General features: G+C 46.3%; 1 protein-coding gene across 1 annotated transcript in view; it reads left to right on the top strand.

Moving 5' to 3' along the window:
• The window catches only part of CDH4 (cadherin 4), a 566,254-nt gene that overhangs the window by 157,556 nt on the left and 385,093 nt on the right, over nt 1-23,605 (top strand). The window lies entirely within an intron of this gene.

The following is a 23,605-nucleotide window of genomic DNA, read 5'->3' as shown; positions in this document are numbered from 1 at the left end:
AAGAGGCCACAGTCAGCTTTTTGCCAATGACGGTATATGTTCATCCAAAGAGAATTACTGAAACATTAAATGATTAAGAGTACACCTTTGGGAAACTAAAGAGATTCTAGACTTTTTTTTTTTTTTTAATTTTTTTTTTTTTTTAAATTTTATTTATTTATTTTTGGCTGCATCGGGTCTTCGTCGCTACACATGGGCTTTCTCCAGCTGCGAAAAGCGGGGGCCACTCTTCGCTGTGGTGCGCGGGCCTCTCATTGTGGTGGCCTCCCTTGCTGCTCTCGTTGCGGAACACGGGCTTCAGGCACGTGGGCTTCAGCAGTTGCGGCGCTCGGGCCCAGCCGCCCCACAGCATGTGGGACCCTCCCGGACCAGAGCTCGAACCCGTGTCTCCTGCATTGGCAGGCGGACTCTCAACCACTGCGTCACCAGGGAAGCCCTAGACTATTTTTTATAGAAATCACTGTCTTTACAACTGGGCTCTAAAACTTGTGTGTAAAAGGGAGTATCCTATAGGGGCTGCCATAGACTTTTGTTAGCAAGCTATGCTGAAGAAACAGACACTTATCGAATTACTCCTTCGCTCTAAAAATTAGCATTTAGTTGTAATTATAATTGAAATTTTATTAAATGTAAAATAAAATCGATGTATTTTTAATATATGTTAGTTTTGTTTTGGATATTAAATACTCGATTTAAGTGTCTCTCTGAGGGTTTGAGTTGCCTTCCGTGATAAGGATGTAAATCCAGGTGACCAGGGTTGGGATGCTAGCTCTCCACTTAGGAATGTCAAGCTCCTCGGAGCAGGTGCTGTTGCTGGCACCCGAGTGAGGGTCCTGCTGTCCCAGGTTGCCACTTGCTTTGCTGACACAGGGTGAGGAGTGGGAGAGGTCTGGTTCCGTGTCAGGAGACAGAAGAGCTGCTCCCGCACGGGTATAGTCACGGGGAAGAGCCCAGGCGAGCCCGGCGGCGGCAGATTACCCACGGGAAAGGCGTCGCAGCCATCGGCACAGACCCGGGTCTGAGATGGAAGTTTCTGTTGAGTTCAGATAGAGCTTCAAAGACACTTCCTTTCTCTAGCTTGCCTTGGGGTGAAAAAGATTCAGTTGTTTGCAGTTCTCAAAGTAGGGAGCACCTCCTTGGAGCGGGCAGACCTGTGCTTTGTGACTTGAAATGCAATCTCAGACTTGAAATGCAGCTTCAGAGCAGAAGTCCTGGTGTGGTCCAGCCCCTCACGGGACCCGAAGTGTCCATCCTCTGGGAAAAGTAAAAAGAGGCGGGACTCAGTCTGAGAATCGGGGATTTTAGGAGGAATGGAAGGCAGAAGGAGCGTCCTCGCCAGCCCCTTGATTTCAGCGTGAGGCCGGGGGCCCGAGGATGGGGCTGGGACCGCTCGGCGGGCTGGCCGGAAGTGGGCAAGGCCCTCATGGCCAGTCAGCAGCACCAATCGTACGGACCCAAACTGGGAGAAAAGCCTCCCTCTTCCCACTGCCATTTTATCACCAACTGGTCCATAAAAGAAGAGTCAGAATTGTTCATTTTGTAAAGCGTGTTGACACAGGTTTCCTGGCATCCTTCTCAGCTAAGAAAACGTGGTTTCAGGAAAATGCGAGCCCTGTTCAGATACCGTCTTTGTGTATCTGTGTGTCCTTCTGAATGACAGTACGGAGCATTCATCTGACCCACACAGGGGATCACCTAAAAGCAAGTGCAGCCTGGCTTCCAGGAACAGTTATTACTGTTTCACTGCTGCTAATTAGCAGGATGGATTTTATCAGTCTTTGCTAAATTGAGCAAGTAAACGAGGATTTATTCAAGATGTATTTAAAGGCGTGTTCGTGCACTTTTCGCAAAGACCACAGGCAAGGAGAGCTGGCTGGTGCTGCGTCCAGAGCCTGCGTGTGAGCTGACTTGGATCGAACGTCTCCCTGACGTGAGACCCTCCACACACTGTACCTCCAGAACATATTGTTAAACCAACATCATCGCTGTCAGATCGATGAAACCTCTCTGTGTCCTTTATGCTTATCCTGCTGTGAAAATGTTTGTGGTGAAACTAATAACAGATTTTGAGAACTCCAATAAAACCACTGCCGAACTAACCACCATTTTAAGTAAAAGTGGCATTTCCGACGGGCCTACTTGGGCGTTTCCGGGCTTCACTTTGGGGGCGTGCGTGTAGCTGCGTTTAAGCTGCCTGCTGTCATAAGCGGGGCTTTGCATTCTGGAGGATGAGACACAAAACCCTGGGCGTTCACGCGCGCTCATCAGCGCCTCAGCCACTGCCGGTGACTTCCAGACAGACGTAAGGGGGCCGAGGAGGCTCCAGGGGATGTGCAGATGCAGCCCCTTATATACAATAAGTAACAAGGAAACACTGTAACCCTCTTTGTGCTGATTAGAAGAAATACACATTTGTGAGAATGCGTTTCCTGGGTTTGAGCACTGTGGGGTTTCTCCACTTGGACACTAGTGACATTGGGGGCTGGATCATTCTCTGCCAGGGGGCGTCCTGTGCCCTGCGCGGTGTTCAGCAGTAGCCCTGGCCCCTCCCCACCGGATGCTAGTAGCACCCCGCTCCCCATCCCCAGGTGTGACGATCAAAAATGTCTCCAGACGTTGCCACATGTCTCCTGGAAACCAAACAGCACCTGATGGAGAACCACTGCCTTAGTAATAGGCCTTTTTAAAAATGTGCTTTATCCTATGAGCCATGGTGGAAATACCCCAAGCCCTATCTGTGTGCAGAGCACCTCGATTTACCTGGAAGGCTCTGCACACTGAAATCTCACTTCCCAGGACTCTTATTTGCCACGAGAGTTGTTAATGCTCTGTAATTGGTACAGTAAATATTCCTTGTTATGCCAGAGTCATTTAGAAATCAGCTTTGGCACGTGGCTGCTATTTTAGGGATCATCACACATCATCTGCTGTTTGGTGTCAAACCCAGAGCCACAGTTATTTAACACTGATTAATAAATGGCAGGTTGTCAGTACCGGTTGTGAAGACACTTCAAAGCGCCATTGTTCTTTTAAATTAAAACATTTAAACATCTAAATCCAGGTCTGGTTCTGGTGGCTCATTGTAATTATTCCTTTTGTCTTTGCATACCTTTCTTCTCCTGATCACACAGCTGTCACGCTGACAGTACCTGGAGTGGGGCGCATGACAGCCCTTTCCTATTCACTGCCATTATTTTTACGAGGAAAGCTGGAAGCCACTGGAGCAGATACTAATTTTGCGGGAGGACTGCTGGCTTAAGTTATTAAAATGAACGTATCTGAAGGCTACAACTCATTTCATTTCTGTTTCGGGCCGGGCTTGCAGGGCTGGGCCGTGTGTGTGTGTGTGTGTGTGTGTGTGTGTGTGTGTGAGATGCACTCTTCATTCCCCTCTTGGCGCTGGAAACGCTTCATCCCATTCTTTTCTTTCCCTCCACTTCTTCCCTGCTCCTGATTGCAGGAATCACAAGCAACTCTGGTGTCTCCAGCAAACAGGGAATGTGTGCAGACCATCATGGGGCTGTGGAAGCGGCAGGGGTTGGCCTGGCCTGTCTGGAGCCTTGCATTGTGCCCCCAGCCCTCCCGCACACAGACCAGTTAGTGTTCAAGACTCCCATCTCCTGGAGGAAGGGTCTGGCTGGCCAAGCCCAAGCTGACTCTGCCTGGTCACCCTGGGCCAGCCCCTTCCAAGTGGGTGACAGGAATACCCCGAACCGGGACTGAACCTAATGTGGGTCCATAAAAGGCAGACCGGAGTGCTCATGATAGGAGGGTCGGAATTCTGGAGAGAAAATTGATGGGCACCCACCTCCTTCTCTCCTCTCCTCCCCTCCCGTCCGTCTTCCTTCCTGTCTCCTACAAGTCAGCAGTAAGCTAAGGGACCATGGCGGCATTACTTTTAGCTCTAAAGATGCGGTTTTCTCACCAACTTCAAATCCACCTGGTTCATGTTATATTTAGCTTGCTCTAAATTTTAAAAAGTGGAGGAAAGAAAGACACATTGCAGAATTAAACTGCTGCAAAATGCAGGACGTTCCTTGTGGATTATTTATATGTTCCTTGAGTCTGGTGTTCAAGGCAGTGATTCCTGGCTTGAGTCACACTTTCTGGATTTGATGCGGGGGTGGGGTGGCTGGCACTACCCCTCGCCTCTGGCCGAGGGAGCCTGGGAAAATCCGCAGCATCTTTCTCTTCCAGAAGAACCCTCAGCCCAGCATCTCATTCCCTCTGGCACCTGGAGCTTGGTTGCGATTCAGCAGACAGACAGTAAGACTGATACCAGGGACTTTGAGCAACTTATTTACAAGTGCTGAGTCCTAGCGCCACCTGAAGAAAGACTATTAACACTTTAAATATATACAATTATATTTGTCAATTATCCCTCAATGATTTTTTAAAATATAAAAAATAACAAAAATTTTAAAACAGTGAAATCTGTATGTCTAAATAAAAAAGAGACAAAATGCAAATATATTTAATAAAGTTTGACACTGCATACTAGACTATAGAAAAAGAAAGAAGGAAAGGCTGCTAAAAATGAAAGATGACTAAACTCACACTTTTTTAGGGAAATGATACAGCTCATATTCCCCCCTTAAATATGATTACAGTATAAAGGTTTCTTAAATTGGGAAAGTAGTAATTTTCATAGGCAGAACAATTAATCAGATATTTACTTACAGCACGTAGAAACTTGTGATATTATGCACACCCAAATAGATCAGGAAGGGTGGGTGATTATTTGGAGGAGTGTGTTTTACTGAGATTACCTCAGAACACAGACTTTCATAATCTAATTAGGAAGGAGAAAGCTTGCCACACACCAGGCAACACTGGCCAAAGAGGATTACTTACAAAAACTTGCTTAGACCAAAATGGCTAACTCCTATTTCTCTAAAAACTAATTCATAAATTTACCTTGGTTTCAAGTATGTATTTAAAAAGACGTTGGAGAGCAGGATTTAATGTTATGCAAGTAAATATTTGACTAATTGTTTTGCCTATGAAAGTTACTTTTCCAATAAAAAAAAAAAAACTTTACGCTTTAGTCACACCCATATTTTAAATTGAAACAATTTTAAGCCAAATCAGGAGTTACCCTTTTGAACAGACATTTTTATTCTGCTCGTCTCACAATGTTCCGTGTCATCAGATATGCACAGTTCCATAAGTATTCCATCATATGGATTGTTCCTGTTTAATGGATCCACCTTATGCTAAAAAGTTTGCTTGTTTCCACTTTTCATTAGAGAGAGAGTAGCGCTGAAGTATGCAACCCTGTGCATGTTTTTCATGAGCTTCTGATCATTTCCCTGAGGTTGAGTCTGTTTAAGGATTGTCACACCTGTTGCTGAGCTGCCCTTGGAAAACCCAGCAGGTGTGTATATTCACTAATTGTAGGAATCCCAGGGTGGGGAGCACACAGGTGGGGTGCATACATTTATGCATATCCATTAATAAAGATTCCATTTCTGCCAGTTTATAAGGGGAAGATCTGAATCTGTTGTTTACATTTTTATGTGCCATTATTACTGAAGCTGAACTTTCATTGCCACTAATCTATTGACCATTTGTTTTTTCCTTGTAGATTAGTTGTCTTTTTGGATTTGCTTACTTATTTTTTCTCACCTAAATACATATCTTTTCCTGTTTGATTTGTACGAATTCTTCAGTGCTGTTCATGAACCTTTCTGCCTCCTTTACCCCCTGCACATATAGCCCCCCATTTTTCTTTGGTCTTTCGGTTTTATTCATGCTTTCTGACTTAGAGTTTCACTTATTTTGTTGTCACATCTGTTCATCTTTTCCCAAGTGCATCTCTCTTACTTGCCCTTTATCATTTAGTGTCTTTAATTTTCCCCCTTTCACTCTCTGATCTGTTTTCTTCCCCTGTTCTTCTTTCTCTTTGTCACTCTTTTTTTCCCTGATGCTCCACTTCTTCATTTTTCTTCTCATTTTGCTGACACCAGAGAGTAACCTCCCTTTTTTGATCTCACTGGCTTTCCCAAGTTTCTGTCGTCAGCTCTGCGTTCATACCCCTTTCCTTCAATGGGCACTGACTTCCCTACATAACCAATTTAGAAATGGACCCGAAGGATCTTAAAAATGCGTGGCCCAGTGCCAATGCCAGAGAAATTTGCCCCTAATCCTTCCGTGTCCAGGGTCGTGGGCACCTAGGGACTTGTTTCACCTTCTGCTGACGATAAAGAAGGTGCTTTTATAGTTTCCGTAAGAGATTTTTTATTAAACAAACCTGCACTCTCCCACACTAGAAGGGCATTATGTGAACATTTTATGAGCAGAATGTAGAAATTAATGGAGAGAAAACATACTAGAAATTTGGATTGTTCGGCATTGTTTGCCACTCACACCCAATGGAATACAGTTAATCGTACATCACATTGCAGGCTCCTCTAGTCTCCTCCAGAATGTGTTTTTTGTTTTCATTTGCGTTGGGGTTTTGTAAAATAAACACATGTTGTGTTCTCTGGGAAGATAACGGGTGCTTTAAAAGGACAGAGGCGGCTCTGAGCTGTGATAGGAGATGGAGGGGTGGTTGGTCCTGCATTATCACCGTGCTGGGGGGGAAATGACTTAAATAGGCCGAGCCTCGGAAACCACAATTGTGTTAAACCTTGTTATGGTGAACTTTCCCTGCATGGATGTGCAGTTCCGTTTAATTAATATACAAATAGGCACTCCACACATATCCGAGGGTTTTGGTGTTTTTTTTGATACTCTGAAAAGGCTATTCTGTCTTTTTGTAGGTCAGTCTTCGAGTTTAGTGATGGAAAAATAGCAATAATAATAACAACAGCACACACAAAAAAACAAAGCGAAATCAAAAAGCCCTGAAATATTTATATTTTTATTAGGAAACAGCTGCGGTGACTTGATTATGCAGTAGGTCATGTGGAGGGGCTGCTGGGTCTTGAATATGCAATGCTTTTCTCTACCATTTTTAAAAACCTGGGTTCTCATTAACTTGTGTCACTTCGCACACAGCCTCCCGGGAGGGCAGTGGGGATTGGGGGGCATCTGCCCACCGCGGCTTGCAGCACTGGGGCTGGGGGTCATCCAGGCTTAACCTTTGCTGCCTCGAGGGGCACTAGAACCCGCGGTGCCGACGTTTTTAACTCAAGCCAAGGCTGTCCTTGGAGGCCTGCAGCATGGCACACTCACCTCCACTGGGGGAAGGACCTGGCAGCAAGGGTCAGTGCAGATGCTGGGCGGGCTGCCACCAGACCCAAGGAAAGGGGAAATTAAAGCCATTCATTTACGTATCCTCCAGAGCTTGGTTTTCTCCCAAGCTCTTTGATGGGCTAGTCTTTGCTCTGCTCATTCCCCAGGTCCCTCTGCTAATAAGGACCATCTAACCCTGCCTTCTTAGTCTCAGGCGCCATCTCACGCGACATGGAGGGTATTTTTTAATTGGACATACAGCCCATCTTGCTTAAATGATGATCTTGCACAGTCTCCTAATAAGGGCAAAAGAAAGGTCTTCAACAACTTTTATTGCTTTCTAAAAATTATTTTAATAGTAGTGTATATTGATGGTAGAAAATTTTAATAAAAATGGATAAGAATTAAGAGCATAAAATCACCACCATTGATGGTTTGATCTACAAATATCCTTTCTAGCCTTTTTCTTTAAAGTGAAAAAGTGAAATTATTGCCCAACTTGTCTATAAGCTGTGGCTATTTTCCATGTTACACATAGATTTCAACAGTTGTTTTTAAGAGCTGCATAGATTCCATAGTACTCCGTAGTAGTGTTGTGAAGTAATTTCCGTAACCAATTCAGAATATGCTTTATTTCAGTGCTCCTGTCATTAAAGGGGGAAACGGCTCCATCAGGAACTGTTTAGGCTTTGTTTTGAGGAGTGGACAATTTACAGTAGGGTTGCTCTCTGCCCCTATGGCTGAGCCACACCCTTTTTTAGATTGGGAAACCAGGGGGTGTTAATTTCTGCAGTCTTGACAATGATGCCATTATGACCGAAAGTGTCTTAGTGGAATCTTGGAAGTCTTCCAGAACGATTCTCTGTGGGCCGTGTTTGTGAATGTTGAACCTGAGTCTGTGAGTCAGGGCTGTCTCTGAATGAACCCCCTTCATGGGGTCACCCCCATAGGACTGGCCCTTTGTGAGACCCCAAGCTTCAATCTCTGGACCAATTGGGGATGGGGAACTGGTGCTTCCCAAGGAAGCTAAATAAGACCCAAGGACAGGAGACACACACACAGGCCTGAGCCCAGGGCAGAGCCCCGCCCCACCCCGAGCCATCTCAGGCAGAGGACCGAGCGCTGGGCCTGTCCCCAAACGCTCTCGGTGCGCATGTAAGTTGGTTTCCCTGCAGTGGCAGAATGGTTTACACCAACCCCTAACCTCTGGATCATGACTTGTATCAGCAAACCCCAGGGCTGTTCTTCACTTGACACAGGATTTATTGAGGGAGACTTCAGGCACAAAAGGCAGCTCTTATATTGAAATATGCTTTCAGTTTTGAAAATATGGCTGGTAGTGTGTCTATTAATGTCTGGGTTTCCTTACACCTAGAAGGTGTCCGAGTGTGCTCTGATGGAGGACATTGGACATTGCTGTCCTAAGCAGAGACCCTGGGCTGCAGGGGCACCTCCCTCTACTCTGAATGGCTCTGTGGGTCTAAATGTTTTCTCCGTGGTCCAAGGGTGGAGGCCCTGGAGAGGAGGTCTCTCCAGCATCCTCCCAGTGTCCTGACAACCATGGCCACCCAGCGGTTCTGAAGGAGTCCTGGAGCTGTGGACCAGCCCCTGGGCAGTGCTGGATATGGCAGGATGCCACGTGTCTATGTGAAATCCAACACGGCCCATTGATGAGAAATTCCACGTCCCAGCTTCACATCCCCCACTGAGGGGTCTGCAATGGTCAGGAGAGACAAGGTGGTGCTCTGAGTAAAGAGCCTCGTGGCACATCTTCAGAGATAGATCGTTAGAGGGCCAGAAGGACGTGCGTCTCCAGGCCTAGGGTCCTACAGCAAGGACGATTCCCAGGCAGGATATGGCCCCGAGCCCCGTGACGGGGAGCAGCCCCAGCCGGGCCACCTCCAGCCACCATGCTGGTCTGATCAACAAGACAGCCGCTCCCGGTCCAGGTCCAGGTCCATCTTCAGAGGAGACTTACCCACAGCAGACAGGTCTCCGCTGCAGTTTGTTCCCAGAGACCCGATCTGCACAGCCAAATTTGGAGGGAATTTACTCTCCTCCTCCAGCCTCCCCCTCATTTATGGGCACTTAGATGATTTAGGCAGAATCCATTTGAAAGTTAATTATCTACATAATTGCCCAACACTTAACTTCACTTTATAAAATGTAAACTTGATCATCAGCCTAACATACACTCATTTTGCATCCTCCGGAAAATCGCTCTGGCCCCAGCCTGAGGACTGGGCGCCCTTGGGCATCTAATGCCATTTGTTTATTTGTTTGTCATGGGCTCAGGCTCCACTTAGATCTGTGGCTGTCGCTGTATTGTGCCCAGGTTGGGCCCGCAAACCGGTGGGCGGATTTACATGTCGAGCTCCAGGCGTCTTTGAAATTAATCTCATGGGTCAGAAAATTATACGAGATGATGCCTGATTCTGCTGGCCTGTAATGGATCTTAGTTCCTCATTTAGAGATTCCCTTACACTGCCTGATGGAGAAGAAAAGCCAAACTTACGTAGCTTTATGTGTGTCGTTTGATTTCTGAAAAGATTGCTAGTCCTACTGGGAGTTTATGTAGAAGCACTCAGACCCTGCAGGATAGGCAAGGTTTCCATATTTATCAAGCGTGGCTCTTCTCGTGTGAATAACGCATTCCGAGGCAGGCTTGGTAAGTTGCCTTGGTTAATGAATTTCAAAGGTACAGGTGGTTGTTGAAGCGTCTTATCTGGTGGGCTTGCTGTGAGAGTTTTCTGAGGTATTCACTTTCTAAATTTCTGTGATTGTGGAAGGGTTTTCTGTCATTCCGCATGGAAGTAAGGCAGGGAAAGCAAGAAATGTTCCTTGACATTTTTCTCTTCACAATTAATCCTCAAGATACATTCTTTTGATACGTGAAAAGGCCTTGCTTGTCGTGCACGCGTGTTTCAGTAGGTGAAACCTTGAGAAAACAGACAAGGCAGAGGTAGAATGGGGGTGTGATGAAAAGAGAAAAACACAGACTTGTATTATTTCTTCCCTTTCTTGCCCTCCATCCATCCACACCCCACCCCTGAGCTGTAACTCACCTTCCTTCTGTAATAACACACGGCAGCAAACGCAGAGCTGGCGTTTAATTTAATCTTGCAACGTCTTCAAGTTCAACTCGTGATGTGTCCCATCCCAAGCTAACTGTATAGAAAAAGATTTTAATAAGAAACAAATGAAGAAATGAAAATCAAACTTCCTGGGAAGTAATTATCCCATTTTATAATAAGCCATAAGAATTTTGAAAGGAAGGGAGAGAGAAAGCAACGAAAGAGTATATTGAGGACATTAAGTAATTTTAATGCCACCATTTAATATCTAGGAACACGAACAATTTATAGTTCTCGAAACTGTCAGGTTGAAGCATTCGTCTTTCAGGGGTGGGATGTTGGCATTGGTGGGGGTTAGAGAGCTAAGTTCACGGGGAGGGAGCTCGGATTTCACTTTGGAGATCAGGTTTGGAGGGGAGAGAGCCGGACAGAGCGGCAGCCTGTGGTCTCTGGGTTCACACATCTCCTATCCTGCTGTGCATCCATCCTGGGCAAGCGGCTGGACCCACCCTCGCTCGGGGTCCTGTCTCGATTTGAGGAGGATACTAATAGCACTGACTTCACAGGGTGTCCGTTTGGGGCCGGGTCCAGGGGGGCACTCGGCACCATGGAGGAAAGGTGTGCAGGCTGTAGATTTGTTTGTATTTAATTTAGAAACCAAACCTTTTGCCTGTCTCCCTTAATGGGATTATAGGATGCAGTCCGAAACACCGAGAAGTCCATCCCAGTGGCCTGCGTGTGGTCCCACTACTCTCACGGGAATGACCCTGCTCATGGCTACAGCCAGGGGCTAACTGGCCAGGCGCCTCGTTTCCATCCCCGCCCGGGGCCAGTTACCTTTGCAGAGAAGAATCTGTCTTCAGGTCAAGAACCCCCTCTGCAGGCCTAGACCGTGGCCGGTGTGTGTTCAGGGCCTCAGCAGCTCCATCTTCTTCATCTGCCCCCCGGGGGACCCCGCCCTGCCCAGAGCATCAGACGCTAGTTCAGAATCACCCACCAATGTAGGTCAGCCATGACCTCCCACTGGGCCCCTCCCGTTTAGGTGCCATCTCTAACCAAAGACTTCAGACTTCGGCGCACGTGTGGTTGTGAGGGGAAGAGCTCTGGGACCCCGGCCTGGGCGACCCCCGCCCCCCACCCTCTGTAAAGGGTCCCCTGACACCCTGAGGAGGCGGAAGCAGGAGGCGGGGTGCCCGGGAGGCCAGGGCACCATGTAGCACAGGAGGCGGCTGCTCTCAGCCCTGATCATATTTAGGGACATTTATTTTGCGTAATTGGAAAAGGCAGATTGGTGATGGGCTCAGAACATATGTTGTAGATTTCCTATCATTTTCCCCCAGATAAACTCTCTGTTTTTTTTTTTCTTTTTTTCTTTTTTTTTTTTTTTTTTTTTTTTATTCACACACACACACACTGTATTTTATTTTTACAAGACATAAATAGACTCTCTGTTTATGGCAAGGAGGCCTTTTTCCTGAGAGAACCTGGGCCTCACCTTGCCTCAGTCGCAAGGCGACCCTGGCCCTGTGCCCGCCGGGCAGCCTGCAGGACCTCCCTTCCTCTCCGTCCCGTCTGCCACCGTCGAAGCGTGGCAGATGGGACGCTGTGGATGACACCAGGGGTACATGATCTCATCTAATGTTCTGTCCACTCAGACATCATAAGAGTGTCCAGCCAATGACAGCGATGCACCAGACCCTCAGGAGGTAGAGAAGGTGAGGCGAGGGGCCTGTGGCTTGTCCAGGAGGGTGACAAAGGCAAATGTTTATGGACACGGACGTGTTAGATTGTTGATTCAAGGGCCTCAGGTCAGCGTTGCTGTCGGTGATGTAATTCTCTTATGGTGAAGAAAGTTCTGACAACCCAAAGGAAAACCTTCCTTCTGTTTCTGTGGCAGTTTCACTCCTGAAAAATTCATTGTAGATTAAAATCCTGCAAGACCAGGTGATGTTTATATGTAAACCAAAATTAAGCTCTGGGCTCAAATAAGTCTAGACTTACAGGATGCACCAGTGGGCCATACCGCTGTGTACAGATGGAACTTCTCATGCTTTGTAGGATGACTTGGCATCCCTAGCCCCTGCCCACAGGCTGCTCATGGCACCCAGACATTGTGATAACCAAAACATACCCCCTATATTTCCAAAGCTGCTTCCTGGGGTGGGAGAGCCACCCTCATGAGAGCCACTGTGCCCGACTATGAGTTAGTTCCTCAAGGACCCTGTATTTAGTCCTTACGTCTCATCTGTAGCATGGGCCCTGGCAGGTGTGAAGTAGCCAAACAGACGATGGATGGATGGATGGATGGATGGATGGATGGATGGATGGATGGATGGATGGATGGATGGATGGGTGGATGGATGGATGCATGGAGAGAGAGAGGGATGGGTGGATGGATGGATGGAGAGAGAAAGGGATGGGTGGGTGGATGGATGGATGGATGGAGAGAGAGAGGGATGGGTGGGTGGATGGATGGATGGATGGATGGCTTTAACTATCACTGTACCTGGGAAATCCTTAGGAGCCACTGCCCAGCATATGTGCTGAATTCACCATCTCTGGCCTTTACGGATGGACGGACCTCCCCACTCCTAAGTAGAGTGTGTTGATAACTTCGTGGGTGAAAATCATCATCTGGCTGTTGTAAAAGCACCAAGTTATGTAAAAATCTGCGGTTTTACTGTAGGTCAGGTTCTCAAGAGCTGATTTTGCCCCCCAGGGATCATTTGGCAATCCCTGAGAACATTTTTGGTTGTCACAGGTTGGGGGAGGGTGCTACTGGCATCGAGTGGGTAGAGACCAGGGACTCTGCTAAACACCCGGCGAGCACAAGGGAGCCTCCGCAGCAAAGAATGGTCCAGCCCGATGGTCAGGAGGGCTGGGCTCAGCGACTCTGCTCAAGGGGCTCAGCCGTATTATTTTTTAAAGCCACCATAAAGAAAATTAATTGACTTTGGAATACCGAAGACGGCCTTGAACAAAATGGATGCACAAAGAGCTTGTGCATCTGTAGGAGACAAGAGACGTGGGGGAGGCAGATCCTGAGGTGAGGTCTGCGAGGAAGTTTCTCCAAGTGTCTTTAGCACGGAAAGTGTGCCCTGTATATTGGATGTACCATTAGCGTGATGATAGATACTTATGTGAAGACACAGGTGTTCTATAAATGCAGCGACGCTTCTGAGAATAATAGGAAAACTTCTCCTGGGAGTGAGCAAGTTAACACCTAGAGAAGGAGAAGCCTGGATTCACAATGGGGTAATAAATGGAAACTCACTGCACAAAGGAAAATCGGTGTTTTAATTTGTCAGAAAATTACCGACCAGCAAGAGGCTCTTTGTACCAGAGTTCTCTTTTCAGAGTGTGAATTTTCCTTAAAAGAGAGCAAACCAATGTTTACAGTCTCTGCCAAAACAAAGTCATTTGAAAACAACTGGTACCTACATGGAGTTCGTGGACCACCCTCCGTGTTGCAGTCACCGCCCGTGCTGAGGCTGCTGCAGCCCAGCTTCTCCGTGTACCTTGGAGGTTGACAACATCTCCAGTTAGTTTCTCTGCTCACCGGGGCTTCACATCTCCCTGTGCTTCACATCTCTGAAGGGGTGGCTTGTTTATCCTCCTTCAAGGAGCTCTGTTAAAGGTAACACCAGGAGAGAGAGCTGGAGACAGTAGCAGGGACAGAGCCACTCTGAGAAAATTCAGTGGCGGCAGTCATGTGACAATGAAGGTGGCAGTGATGATGAGAATGATAATAGTGCTGATGATGGTGGCAACAATGGCAGTAGCAGTGATGTGACTGTAGAGGTGGCGGTTTTGGTGGTGATGATGGTGATGGTGATGATGGTGACGGCAGTGACGTACAGATGGAGGTGGCAGTTTTGGTGGTGATGATGGTGATGACAGTGGCAGTAGCAGTGATGGGTGCAGCCTTGTCAGGGTCAGCAGAATGGTCCTCTGGCCCCGCTTCTTCCTCAGTGATCTGCAGTATTCCCCTGCACACCTCTTGGCCTCAGCTGCCCCCAGGCATGACCTCTGAGCACGGGCCATTCCCATTCTCCTACCATCCTGCAGCCCAGCCGGCTTAGTCCAGCCTCTGGGCTTTGCATTTCTGTTCTCTCTGGAAGTTTCTCACCCAGACCTCCTCCTGGCTGTCTCCTTTTTTGGATCGGTTTGCATCTCAGACCGTCCCCTGGAGAGGCCCCCTCTCCATGTCCCGTCACTGTCTCCGTGTCTTTGTGCCTGGCCTTGCCTGATGGGCGGGTTTAGCGTCTCTCTGGCCTGTTGGGCCGTCGCCATCCTGAGAAGGTCTGTCACTGAGAGCAGGTGGTCGTGCTGGGCATCACTGTATCCCAGCTCCTGGTCAGTGGAGGCCAAACGGGAAGTCACCTCTGAGAACCCCGGCCTAGAGCTTTCTGTGCCCTCACAGGGTCGCATCAGCATCTGGGAGGCTGTTAGGTCGGATCCCACGGGGACCTCCATGCTGGGGTCTCAGGCTCAGGAACCACCACGGGGTGGTGGGGAGGAGGGCGGGATTGCTGGGCGGGGAAGCCAGGAAACCACCCACGTATCAAGCAGGCGGCGGGCGCTGGGTCCAGGTCACGCTTTGCCAATCTGTGGATATTCTCCAATAGTAGGAAGTCAGTGACGTTTGCTAAGTGAACTCGCACAGGTGTAAAATTCGGGGAGAAGAGTGTCATGAGCGCTTCACCACGCGGCACGCAGTAAACACTGAATAAGCGCCTGCCCCTGCTGTCACCCTGCCGTTGTCTGTTGGCACCTCTGCTCTGTTATGGGAAGGGAGCACGTCATCGGCTTCATGTGGTAGCAGAGAGAGGGCACCCGCCCCCTCAGGAGTGCAGATGTGCCCGGGCCACTGGAAGTGACACCTGCTTCCCTACCCTGGGCCCAGGAGCCAGCAGGTTCCCTTGCTGCCTGGCCTTGTTGGAGTGGCCGGGAGATGTGGGTCCCAGTTTTGCCTTGAACCAGTGCCGTAGGTGGCCCCAGAGCCCTGGACTAACCTGCCTTGGGAGCAACCTGGTCTGTACGTGGGACAGAGACTGCTGGGACTCCTGTGTAAACAGAGGTGTCCCCAGGTGCGGAATGGGAGGTGGCCACTGTAGGAAAGGCACCTCTGTTGCGTGGGGGCCCCAGGGACCCCTGAGGGGCGGCAGAGGTGGCTCTCTTGGAGAGAGGGGTCTCACCATGGGCAGGGGAGCAGTGGGTGCTGAACTTGGCTTCGAGGGGCAGCAGGCCTCAGGGGGCTGGGGGAAAGGGACCAGCTCGTCAGTGGGCGTGCCCTGCTGAATCCATGGCAGCGGTCACTCTATCGCTGCTGCGTGAATAATGCCACTGTCATTCCTCGGTGGCCCTCCTGGCAGCTGAAGCTCTGCACTCAGCAACCCCATCCATTAGGGGGACCCCCTCCACCTGATGCCCCAACAAGAGGTGTCCTGCTCCAGTCTGTTTGCACCTTTTTCCAGGGACGTTACCTGTGAGCATTCACAGAGGACAGAACCGGACTGCGTCTGTAGACGCGTGTGTGGAAATCCGAAATTTAAAAAGCGACTGTTGTATCACCCACTGCTCCCTCCCCCCAGTTTTATGCAAAATATTTTAGAGGAATATTGGCAATTTCAGAAGCAAGTTGGATTAACAAATGTGAGATCCCTCGGTCTGGAGCTCTGAGCACGTCAGGGAGGAAGACAGCCTTGCGTGCAGCCCCTCCGCTTGTCCTGCAATCATAAAGGGTATCAAGAAAAGCAAAGCTTTTCTGGCGCTCTCCCTTAATTGTCAATTGTGCAGGGTTAATGAACTACATTAGTTCATTGAAAACTAACATACTGACTCTCAGCACTTGACACACCAGCACTGGGACGGAGCCTCCGTAGAATATCTTTGTAGGAAATTAGAAGTGACTTTCCTTCCTCTGGAAGGATGAGACTGAAGGCCTGGTGATGAGGCATCTTCCAAAACGGGCTTCTTAGGTGCCCGGGACTCCAGGCAGAAGGGAGACACTCCCGAGGCCGGTGCAGATGCCTGGGAAACGCAGAGGCCCCAGCCTGGGGGGAGGCGCTGCAGGGGGCGGGGGCTTGATTACTTTTCCCCTAAACCGCTGCTCTCTGGAATTGGTGTCTTGTCCTCGTGTGTCATTTCTGCATTTGTGAGGTTGTTCACTTAACCTGCGTGCTGACCTGGAATCGTCCCTGCTGGAGACGCGTGCTGTTTGCAGAGGAATCTGATGGAAGAAGCACAGACTCTTTACACTTGACTAGCAAGTGATGAGAGAGGGATTATTCAGCACTTCGCTGCCCAGAGCGCCGGAAGGCTGTGTGAGCTCCCGGGGCCAAGGAGTCAACGTGAAACCCAGTGGAGAAGTCCATGAAAAATTAAGATGCCATTAAAAATAGAGTTGACAAAAGGATTGCCACTGTTCATACTCTTGGTTCAGGCTCCAGGGTGGCATCCACACGCGCCTGAAATTATCGTGTGATAGTGAGGCTTTCTGACGAGAAAATTGTCAAGGATTAGGTGTTAGCTGGATTAACGAATAAATCCAAAACTAACCCAGGACTCGAAGTGCTGTAGCTTTGCAAGGCCGGCAGATGAAATGCTCTCCTCCTTCAGCCTTTCCGAAATCTTGTTACAGATTAGAACTTTCGGTTGAAATTCTGCCTTCATTTCCCCCGAGTCCTTGTGAAGACAGAAACACCCCGAGAACTCAGTAATTCAGACACCGCTCTCTCTCTGAATCCTGCAGAGTAACACACAAAGGTCCTGCCCAGTCGCACGCGTGACTGGGGTTCCCTCTGCATCCTCTGTGGGGAAGGATTTGCCTGCAGGGGTGGAGGAGACTGCGTGTGTGCCAACAGTTGGGATTCTGAGAAAAATTTATTCTTACCTGTCTGTTAAATCAGAGGATCCAACAGTCCTGATTCTAAGGGTTCCCTAATCTTTTTCTGCATCTTTGTTCTGAAAGTAATAAGATTACTTAAAGTAAATCATTATATAGATGTCTTGCCAGGTTGCCAAGCAGATCCAGGTCCGGAGACTCTGCCCCACCTTCTCCCTTCTGAGCCCAAGGCTCTAGGCACCACGCACATTCCTCTCTCTCCTTCGTCTGGCGGCACATCTGGGTGCATCGTGGGTCTTCCATCTCTCCCTCCCTTATCCCATCGGCCCCCAAGTCCTGCTGACCATACTTCCGGAAGTGGGCGCCACACCTGCCAGGACCCCGGCTTCTGCTCCATCCTCCATCCTTGCCATTGGGCTGACCTTTCCCAAACGCAGAGTGGAACAGGTCTCTCCTTTGCTATCATACTGCCCTTGCTCTGTTAAAGCTCCTGATTATTTTTAGTAAAACCATGCCAAAGAGGAGGGAAGTGGACACAGTTGGCACCATAGTAATGAAGCAAGAGTCTGCGGGGGGGGGGGCAATCAGAAGAGTGAGGTTTCCCGTGGGGAAGGGAGGCACCAAAGTAACAGCAACAAAGAAAGAAAATCTGAACGAGGTCTGCACAGAAAAAGCATCTGCTAAATACCAAAGAACTGACGTTCAACCCAGTGAGATCTCAGTGAGCATTTCCCATGTTCTAAACCACTGGTTCTTCTCAAACAAAGATGCCCAAAACTCTAACCCAGCCCCAGGACTGTACTCAGAATCCTAAGAATCAAAACTGTCCCAACCGTCCAGGCCACTGAATTAAGAGTGGGACTCACCAGTGGATCCGGATCGGTCAGGAGGGAAGACAGAGGCTTCAGAAATGCTGCCCTGGGGTCCTGGGTGAGAGATCTGAGGGTCCAGTGATGAATCCCATCCTACCCGAGTCCCGGTGCCAGAACTGCAAAAGAAAAATTGTACCCAGCGAGTGAAGCAGGCGAGAGAGACTTTATTCAAGACTCTTGTAACAGAGGAGAGAGATTTGAACTTAACTCTGCTGGAACATAAGTGGGGGCGGGGGATTTCAGGGCTGAGCCTGCAGGGAGTCCTGAAAAGCACTGGAGGTAGGTGGTCACTGTGAGCAGACCACATGGGTTTGCTAATTGCCACTTACGGAAGTGAGGCTCCTTCCTCCCACAGAGACTGAGCTGGCCAGGCTCCTTCAGGGATTCATTTCATTCAGGTCCTTGATAAAGTCATTCCTGGTCTGCAGAAGATTTACCTCTCAAACGGGCAGAGGAAGAATTTACAATAACAAGGTTTCTAAAGTAGATGCTCTAAGAAAAGGAGGGTCAGGGGCCCATAGTCAGGAGGAAACTTGCCTAAAGTTTGGTCCAAGGGTGGAGTCAAGATGGCGGACTAGGAGGACGCAGAACTCGTGTCTCTGCACAACTAGCGCACCTACCAGGCACTGGTGGGGGACCACAGACACCTAAGGGGGCAGGAGGAACCCCCAGCCACCAGCTTGCGGGATCTCCTGTGGTGGGAGCTCCAAGTCCAAACCACTGGACTAACAGAGAACCTCAGACCCCAGAGAATATCAGTCAGAGTGAGGCCTCCCGGAGGTCCTCATCTCAGCACCAAGACCCGCCTCTATCCAACTGCCTGCAGACTCCAGTGCTGGACGCCTCAGGCCAAACAACCAGTAAGACAGGAATACAACCCCACCCATCAAAAAAAATGAAATGACAAAAAAATATGTTACAGACGAAGTAGCAAGGTAAAAACCTACAAGAGCACATAAATGAAGATGAAATAGGCAACCTACCTGAAAAAGAATTCAGAGTAATGATAGTAAAGATGATCCAAAAGCTCGGAAACAGAATGGAGAAAACAAAAGAAACATTTAACAAGGATCTAGAAGAACTAAAGAGCAAACAAGCAGTGACAAACAACACAATTACTGAAATTAAAAATACTCTAGAAGGAATCAATAGCAGAATAACTGAGGCAGAAGAACAGATAAGTGAGCTGGAAGATAAAATGGTGGAAATAACTGCCAGGGAGCAGAATAAAGAAAAAAGAATGAAAAGAATTGAGGACAGTCTCAGAGACCTCTGGGACAACATTAGACACACCAACATTCAAATTATAGGGGTCCCAGAAGAAGAAGAGAAAAAGAAAGGGTCTAAGAAAATATTTGAAGAGATTATAGTCAAAAACTTCCCTAACATGGGAAAGGAAATAGTCAATCAAGTCCAGGAAGTGCAGAGAGTCCCATACAGGACAAACCCAAAGAGAAACATGCCGAGACACATATGAATCAAACTATCAAAAATTAAATACAAAGAAAAAATACTAAAAGCAGCAAGGGAAAAGCAACAAATAACATGCAAGGGAATCCCCATAAGGCTAACAGCTGATCTTTCAGCAGAAACTCTGCAAGCCCTAAGGAAGTGGCAGGACATATTTAAAGTGATGAAAGGGAAAAACCTACAACCAAGATTACTCTACCCAGCAAGGATCTCATTCAGATTCGATGGAGAAATTAAAACCTTTACAGATAAGCAAAAGTTAAGAGAATTCAGCACCACCAAACCAGCTCTACGACAAATGCTAAAGGAACTTCTCTAGGCAGGAAACACAAGAGAAGGGAAAGACCTACAAAAACAAACCCAAAACAATTAAGAAAATGGTAATAGGAACATACATATCAATAATTACCTTAAATGTAAATGGATTAAATGCTCCAACCAAAAGACATAGACTGGCTGAATGGATACAAAACCAAGACCCATACATATGCTGTCTACAAGAGACCCACTTCAGACCTAGGGACACATACAGACTGAAAGTGAGGGGATGGAAAAAGATATTCCATGCAAATGTAACTCAAAAGAAAGCTGGAGTAGCAATTCTCATATCAGAAAAAATAGGCTTTAAAATAAGGACTATTACAAGAGACAAAGAAGGACACTACATAATGATCAAGGGACCAATCCAAGAAGAAGATACAACAATTGTAAATATTTATGTACCCAACACAGGAGCACCTCAATACATAAGGCAAATGCTAGCAGCCATAAAAGGGGACATCAACAGGAACACAATAATAGCAGGGGACTTTAACACCCCACTTTCACCAATGGACAGATCAGCCAAAATGAAAATAAATAAGGAAACACAAGCTTTAAATGACACATTAAACAAGATGGACTTAATTGATATTTATAGGACATTCCATCCAAAAACAACAATATACACTTTCTTCTCAAGTGCTCATGGAACATTCCCCAGGATAGATCATATCTTGGGTCACAAATCAAGCCTTGGTAAATTTAAGAAAATTAAAATTGTATCAAGTATCTTTTCCCACCACAACGCTATGAGACTAGATATCAATTACAGGAAAAAAAACTGGAAAAAATAAAAACATATGGAGGCTAAACAATATGCTACTAAATAACCAAGAGATCACTCAATAAATCAAAGAGGAAATCAAAAAATACCTGGAAACAAATGGCAATGAAAACACAATTACGCAAAACCTATGGGATGCAGCAAAAGCAGTTCTAAGAGGGAGGTTTATAGCAATACACTTCTACCTCAAGAAACAAGAAAAATCTCAAATAAACAACCTAACCTTACACCTAAAGCAATTAGAGAAAGAAGAACAAAAAAAACCCCAAAGTTAGCAGAAGGAAAGAAACCATAAAGATCAGATCAGAAATAAATAAAAAAGAAATGAAGGAAACAATAGCAAAGAGCAATGAAACTAAAAGCTGGTTCTTTGAGAAGATAAACAAAATTGATAAACCATTAGCCAGACTCATCAAGAAAAAAAGGGAGAAGACTCAAATCAACAGAATTAGAAATGAAAACAGAGAAGTAACAACTGACACTGCAGAAATACAAAGGATCATGGGAGATTACTACAAGCAACTATATACCAATAAAATGGACAACCTGGAAGAAATGGGAAAATTCTTAGAAAAGCACAACCATTGGAACTGAATCAGGAAGAAATAGAAAATATAAACAGACCAATCACAAGCACTGAAATTGAAACTGTGATTAAAAATCTTCCAACAAACAAAAGCCCAGGACCAGATGGCTTCACAGGCGAATTCTATCAAACAGTTAGTGAAGAGCTAATACCTATCCTTCTCTAACTCTTCCAAAATATAGCAGAGGGAGGAACACTCCCAAAGTCATTCTATAAGGCCACCATCACCCTGATACCAAAACCAGACAAAGATGTTACAAAAAGAGAAAACTACAGGCCAGTATCACTGATGAACACAGATGCAAAAGTCCTCAACAAAATACTAGCAAACAGAATACAACAGCACATTAAAAGGATCATACACCATGATCAAGTGAGATTTATCCCAGGAATTCAAGGATTCTTCAATATACGCAAATCAATCACTGTGATACACCATATTAACACATTGGAGGATAAAAACCATATGACCATCTCAATAGATGGAGAAAAAGCTTTCGACAAAATTCAACACCCATTTATGATAAAAAGTCTCCAGAAAGGAGGCACAGAGGGAACCTACCTCAACATAATAAAGGCCATATATGACAAACCCACAGCCAACATCGTCCTCAATGGTGAAAAACTGAGACCATTTCCTCTAAGACCAGGAGCAAGACAAGGTTGCCCACTCTCACCATTATTATTCAACATAGTTTTGGAAGTTTTAGCCACAGCAGTCAGAGAAGAAAAAAGAAATAAAAGCAATCCAAACCAGAAAAGAAGTAAAACTGTCACTGTTTACAGATGACATGATACTATACATAGAGAATCCTAAAGATGCTACCAGAAAACTACTAGAGCTAATCAATGAATTTGGTTAAGTAGCAGGATACAAAGTTAATGTACAGAAATCTCTTGCATTCCTATACACTAATGATGAAAAATCTGAACGAGAAATTAAGGAAACACTCCTGTTTACCATTGCAACAAAAAGAATAAAATACCTAGGAATAAACCTACCTAAGGAGACAAAAAACCTGTATGCAGAAAACTATAAGACACTGATGAAAGAAATTAAAGATGATACAAACAGGTGGAGAGATATATCATGTTCTTGGATTGGAAGAGTCAACATTGTGAAAATGACTATACTACCCAAAGCAATCTACAGATTCATTGCAATCCCTATCAAATTACCAATGGCATTTTTCACAGAACTAGAACAAAAAATTTCACAATTTGTATGGAAACACAAAAGACCCTGAATAGCCATATCAATCTTGAGAAAGAAAAACGGAGCTGGAGGAATCAGGCTCCCTGACTTCAGACTATACTACAAAGCTACAGTAATCAAGAGAGTATGGTACTGGCACAAAAACAGAAATATAGATCAATGGAACAGGATAGAAAGCCCAGAGATAAACCCATGCACATATGGCCACCTTATCTTTGATAAAGGAGGCAAGAGTATACAATGGAGAAAAGACCGCCTCTTCAATAAGTGGTGCTGGGAAAACTGGACAGGTACATGTAAAAGAATGAAATTAGAACACTTCTTAACACCATACACAAAAATAAACTCAAAATGGATTAAAGACCTAAATGTAAGGCCAGACACTATAAAACTCTTAGAGGAAAAGACAGGCAAAACACTCTATGACATAAATCACTGCAAGATCCTTTTGACCCACCTCCTAGAGAAATGGAAATAAAAACAAAAATAAACAAACGGGACCTAATGAAACTTCAAAGCTTTTGTACAGCAAAGGAAACCATAAACAAGACGAAAAGACAACCCTCAGAATGGGAGAAAATATTTGCTAATGAAGCAACTGACAAAAGATTAATCTCCAAAATTTACACGCAGCTCATGAAGCTCAATATCAAAAAAAACAAACAACCCAGTCCAAAAATGGGCAGTAGACCTAAATAGACATTTCTCCAAAGAAGATATACAGATTGACAACAAACACATGAAAGGCTGCTCAACATCACTAATCATTAGAGAAATGCAAATCAAAGCTACAATGAGGTATCACCTCACACGGGTCAGAATGGCCATCATCAAAAAATCTGCAAACAATAAATGCTGGAGAGGGTGTGGAGAAAAGGGAACCCTCTTGCACTGTTGGTGAGAATGTAAATTGATACAGCCACTATGGAGAACAGTATGGAGGTTCCTTAAAAAACTAAAAATAGAACTACCATATGACCCAGCAATCCCACTACTGGGCATATACCCTGAGAAAACCATAATTCAATAAGAGTCTGTACCACAATGTTCATTGCAGCTCTATTTACAATAGCCAGGACATGGAAGCAACGTAAGTGTCCATTGACAGATGAATGGATAAAGAAGATGTGGCACATATATACAATGGAATATTACTCAGCCATAAAAAGAAACGGAATTGAGTTATTTGTAGTGAGGTGGATGGACCTAGAGTCTGTCATACAGAGTAAAGTAGGTCAGAAAGAAAAACAAAT

The sequence above is a fragment of the Balaenoptera musculus genome, chromosome 15, assembly GCF_009873245.2.
Source record: "Balaenoptera musculus isolate JJ_BM4_2016_0621 chromosome 15, mBalMus1.pri.v3, whole genome shotgun sequence".
Lineage (NCBI taxonomy): Eukaryota > Metazoa > Chordata > Mammalia > Artiodactyla > Balaenopteridae > Balaenoptera > Balaenoptera musculus.
This window is presented reverse-complemented; position numbering and strand designations above follow the sequence as displayed.